A 6,000-nucleotide genomic window follows, 5' to 3' on the forward strand; every position below is an offset into this window, starting at 1 on the left:
TCCAGGATTGTTTGGCACAGTTTGGGTGGGACTTTTGGGGTGCCCTGGGCAAGCACAGGAGCTGAGCTCAATCCTCGTGGGTCCCTTCCAACTCAGGACATTCCGTGGCTCTCTTCTTGCCCTTGGCTGAGATAGAGAATTATTTTCTGCCCTCCTTCTTTTCCCCCCTCACTTTGGAGTGCTGCTGGTCAGGGCTGCTTTGAGGGGACCTTTAAAAGGAGAGATGGATCTCCTGGCTCTTGGCCATGAATCCAATGCAGCTCCAAAAGGTGGTGCCCAAGCTGAGGAGGCTCCAGTCCCTGCCCTTGTGGGTCCCTCCTGGCTGGAATGTTTCCCAAGAGGTTGCCAGCTCTTATTCCTGTGAAAACATCACTTCCTGGTCATGCTGTGGGATACTTAAGAAAATCTCGACAATAAAAAACCCAAAAAGCCCAAATAAGATTATTAATCTTTATAAAAGAAATTAAACAAGGCAGCATCAGCACTAAGGGAGTGTCAAGAAAAGGACCCAAGATTATTTCACTTTTCCTAATTGGGATGTGGTCCTGAAATATCTGGATCATGTCGATCACATCATGGCAAATCCAAATCCCAGCTGCCTGGACAGCTCTGGTCAGGTGTGTAAATATTTTCCAGGAGGTGTCTTTAAATCCCATTTTTTTCAGATTTTAGACATCCACTTATGTGTGTGGAGAGCTTTATTTTTCATTTTTCTCTTTTTTTTATTGCTGAACTATTTGGCTTTTCTGTTAGGGCCAATATAAGGGTTAATTAGGAAATTTTTATTTGGGTTGCAAATCCCCAGTGCCTAATCCTAATTATTCAGAATTAACACCTACTATAAAAAGTCTATTTCATAACTTTTTTTTTTCCTGGCGCGATTGCAAACACAGTTTTGCAAGAAAAATATGTTTCTAATAATATACTATCATTTCCATGTTTTAGTGTAATAATTAAGGTAGCCCTAATTCACGTCTAAAATCTAATTTTCATAAATGAAACATCATCTAAATATTTAATTGCAATGAGCAGAGATTTCAGAGCAGGTGTTCTAGGAGCTGGTAGATGTCCCCGACGTTGGCAGATGGGTTTGGGGGTGAAGATGTTGGTGGGGTTGGCAGTGGGTGAAGCTCTTCATGGGTGAGGGTGGCACAGGTGACTGTGAAGCCCTTCCCCATCCCTTTGCTTCACAGTTAGGGATGGCTGAGGTTCTTTGGTTCTTTTTTCTGGCAGGAAAATCAGCTCAGAATCAGGCTCTGGTGAGCCACAGTTTAACCACTCGCACACGGTGTGTGGTTTCTACAACAGCTTCCAGTTAATGGGATGCAGTTTTTCCTCCTTGTAGGTCTCTGATTTGTGGGTACATTTTTATTCAAATAAAAAATTCAAATCCAGAGATCTTCACGAAATGTTAAAGGGACACTAAATATCATCTCATTCCACCCCTTCTATGGCAGGGACACCTCCCACTGTCCCAGGGTGCCCCAGTGTCCAGCCTGGCCTTGGGCACTGCCAGGGATCCAGGGGCAGCCACAGCTGCTCTGGGCACCTGTGCCAGGGCTGCCCACCCTGCCAGGGAACAATTCCCAATTCCCAATATGCAAACTAAATCCCCCCTTCTTTCAATTTGTACACATTTCCCCTTGTCCTTTCACAGTGTTCTGGATGCACCCCAGGACTCAGTTTCTGGGCTGGGAGCCCTCACTGCCGCCTCATGAGGAATTTTTCATCACCCCAGTTCTCCAGCCTGTCCAGGTCCCTCTGGATGCACCCCTTCCCTCCAGCCTGTGACTGTCCCATGCAGCTCGGTGTCACAGGTCCTTTGATCCCCCTGTGCACGTCCCAGACAGAGGGGCCGAACAGCATCAGCCCCAGCCCTGACCCCGAGGGGCTGAACAGCATCAGCCCCAGCCCTGACCCCAAACACTTCTGCTCCCAAGTCCTTGGCCAGACCCCAGTGAGAACCAGTTCCCCCAGCAAGGATGCTCAGTCTGCAGCACCCACCCCAGCCAGGATCAGCAGGATCAGCAGCCCTGATCTCCCAGCTCCCACCACCCCAAAACACCTCTGGCTTCTGCATCTCTGTGGTTTGAAGCAGGGTGATCTGTGGGAAAACAAACAGGACACAAGAGAAGGAATAATGATTGAGACAGTTTTCCAATTTTGGGTGGAAAGGTCACTTCACGCCTCAGGAGAAAGGGTTCTGGAGGTGGGAGATGCTCAGGGCTGGCTGGGAAGGGAGGATTCCCATGCTGGTATCTGTGCTCCTTGCCAAATTCAGCTGAGGGTCGAACCCTCCCTCAGCCCCAGATCCCTGCAGATTGAAGCAGGGGTGTGGAATCCTCTAAAATCCACGTTGTGCACTAAAAAATGCCGGAGATGCAAACTGCTGTGGCTCCCTTGGGGTGAGGACACAGCTCCAAGCCACGCTGGAGGAGAGCAGGAGCACCATCCATGGTCCTCAGTCGTGTTGAGACATTTGGCAGCTTCTGATGCGGCACTTTGAACTCTGATTTGGGGGAATTTTTCTGAATTTGGAAGCAGTGAGAGGTTAATAAAAATTCCTGGAGGTTGGATCTATACCTAATATGCTGTAAGACATCTTGGAGAGTTGGCTACCTTCATACTTTTTCTTCCCGTCAATGTTTTAAAAGGGATTTTTAAAAAAAAAACAACTTGTTTATTGGTGAACCATGAAATCATGTTTTTGTTAAGCCTACTTTAAAAAAAAAAAGAAATAAAAATATATAGATTTTTACATTTAATGCTGAGCACAGCTCAAGTCCTCTCTGGTCTGAGTTTGGAGTGGAGGGGGAGGAGGGAAGTGGATTTATTTTGCCCTTAACTTGTATTAATAAGCATTTATTTTTAAAAAATTCTCATTTTCCTTGACTGTGAAGAGAATTTAAATGAACATATTAAATAAGCAGATTGTCCAGGAAGGATTTAGGTCAGTTTCCAACCCCTACAATAGATTTTTCCTTCTGTCTGTCCTTTGATGCCCCATCCCATTCCAATGGATGGGCTGGGGACGAGCCTTGAGGGGCTGGAAATTCAGAGATTACTTTCTTCTTCCTCTACCACCAATGGCAAACTCCTCAGACTTCAAAAAATGAGAGGAGAGCCCCTCATGGTGTCTCAGCAGGAGCCCCTTGGCCACCCAGACCTCCATGCTTGGGTTGATTCCCAAGATTGTTTTATTTTTTGGGGGATGAGCTCCAACAGCTGCATGAAATCCGACTTGAAATTTGGCAGGGAAAAAGCCTTCAGGGCCTTTTCCTGTCCCACAAAATGTGTCTCAGCTTTAACTGAGTTATAAACTGGTGTTTGAGAATCCCTTTGGCTTTTTTTTCCCTGGAGTTTCCCTCCCCTGGCTCCCAGGTCACAGGTGGGTTTTATGAAATTCCAAAGAATCGCCTAAATCCCTGCATCTCCTCCCAACATTCCCTACCACCCCCAGGTGCCTCCACAGAGGGAAATTTCTGTATTTTCCCAGGAAAAGAAGGTGAGCAAGCGTGGAACACCGAGAAAAAAACAAAGGGAGCTGGACACGAGAAATCAATATTATTTTAAACAGCTCTGCTTAAGATGATTTGCTTTATAAATATTCCCTTAGAAATGGAACAAACCAGGAAATTACACAAAAAAATGTTAAAAGGAAGTTATTTGGTTTGGATAGGCAGGATCTGGATGTTCAGGAATGCCAGATTTACAGTTACACATGTCTGCAACCCCATTTCTGCTCCCAGGAGCACGTGCATTACGATCCAATCTTTAACTACATAACCACGTAATATTTTCCCATTCCCTCTCTTTTAATATTAGAGGTTGGATACAAAAGTGGGAAGAGCCAGGATTGCACAGGCAATGGTAAAAATGCCGTTTCTTAACTTTCAAGCACTTGGCTTTGCAACTCAAATAACTTTCTTCAAATGTAATTTTTTCATATGTAATTATATATATCCAGTGCTGAATGTTGGAAAGCAGTGGGGATTACTGGGAAGCTTTTGGAAACTCCTTAATTTCCTTCTAGCAATGAACAGGAGACAGCGCCTTCTTTACTGTAGATTTCCCAATGAATTCCTCATTTAAAAAAAAATAAATATGTACAGTTCTGAACAAACAACCAAAGAAACTGGGTCAGGAAATACTGTAAATAATTATTCTTATTTTTTTATCATTAAATACACAGGCAGAGTAAAATGTTGTTGGTGCCAGGAGTGAGCTTAATGCTGAAGAAATCAGGTTTTAATGAACATATGCTGACATGGCCTCACAATCTTGCTTCATCTCCCCTATTAACTTCCTCTGCACCCAGGAAACCTTTGGCTCACTGCCTAAGTAATAGAAGAATAATTAGAGTAGTAATTGAAGAATGCCAAGTCAAACTTCCAAGGAATTTATCTTTAAGAACCACTCTGAGGTGTGTTTCCTACCCTGCCTGGCGTGATGGTTCTTAAGGAATCATTTTGCATGATTCCAAGAGAAATTAGTGGATCTGGTAGCCATCAAAATAAACTGGTTATGCCTTGTAAAACAGAAATAAATGTCTTTGGAAAAAGTGGAAATTATTCTTTAATACTCCCACCCTATTGTTGGGCAGCGGCAGCCCTACTGTTCCTCTTGAGTGGGGCTGGATATATAATCTGTCAACTACCTCTATCCCACAGGATTAAAAGCCTGGAATAATAGATTTAACCCAGAATTTACTCACTTTTGACGATTAAATCCTGGATGTTTAAGACCTACAACACTCCATTTTAATTGATGTGGGTCTTACATTTACAGCTAGAGAAATATTTTACACCTATAACTGAAATACTCTATTGAAAATAAAAATCGCAACTTAGCAGTGGGGATTGCTCTGCAGCTTTGATCCAGAGAAATTTTTGCTGGAGAACAACTTGATTTGTCTCCTCACTGTTCCAGGTGACTTAGGAGAGGAGTTGCCCCATTCCTTCTTGCATTCCCTGTGTCCATGGAATGCCTTCTGGACATTTATGTCATGTACACGCTCCTCCTTTGCAGGTGATGAGTGTTATCCCTAAATTACTCAGTGTTGGGTGATGCCAGATCAGGTTTACACAGTTTTGTTGTATTTTCACAACTGTTTCCTACAACTCTGAAGTCCAGCAGCTCGTCTTGGAGGCTGAAAACAAATCTGCTGATTCCTTATTTTTGCAAGTCATCCATGGGACAAAAGCATGAGGGGCAGGATGATTTTGAGACCAGCTTTGTGCAGCAAAAGGTCCTGCACATTCCCAGGTGCTGGAGAAGGGAGTGTTCATATTCCAGGAGATGGAGCTGGCACTGCCTGCTCGGGAAGAGAGCAGCTCTGCGTTAGGTTTTCTCATAATGTCACTTCATCTTTCAATAATATTAAGATGTGGAACCATATTCCAAGTGTTTGGTGTCATGGGAAATGAAGTGGAATATATTTTGTTGGTTATTTCTACAGCAGCAGAGTAAGATGGGGATGGGGAGAGGGGGACTTTCCAGCCAATTACTGGTTTCAGATACTTCTATATTTAAATTTTTTCCCAGTTACCTCAGCATAATTAATAAATGATATTGCTTCGTACTTCCAAGGAAATACAGACAGCTGTATCACCTATCACTCCTTCCTTTAATGCACTGTAAAAGTTCCTCCTCTGCACTCTCTATTCTGTTGTTGTAATTAAGGATGTGCATCAGGAAATGCCACACTTCAGACCTGAGTTTACTGCGTGCTTGACAGACTCCCACAGCTTCCTTCTCCAGAGCTCATTTCCATGGAAAATGCCTCATGAAACCAGTTCTGGCAAGCACCAGCTTGATCTGCAATGGAGGAGCTGATTTTAAACCTGTTGTGGAGGTCATACCCAGTGCTGTATTGTGAGATGTATTTTTTCAGGGATGTGGGAATGGCATGTGGTCCAAGAGGAATGTTGTGAGACAAGTGGAAGGTCCATTTCTGTCCAGGTTTTGATGCTCCAGGAGCATCAGGAGCGTGGAAAGACT

Source organism: Melospiza melodia, chromosome 9 (genome assembly GCF_035770615.1).
Source record: "Melospiza melodia melodia isolate bMelMel2 chromosome 9, bMelMel2.pri, whole genome shotgun sequence".
In the NCBI taxonomy this organism is placed as follows: Eukaryota; Metazoa; Chordata; class Aves; order Passeriformes; family Passerellidae; genus Melospiza; species Melospiza melodia.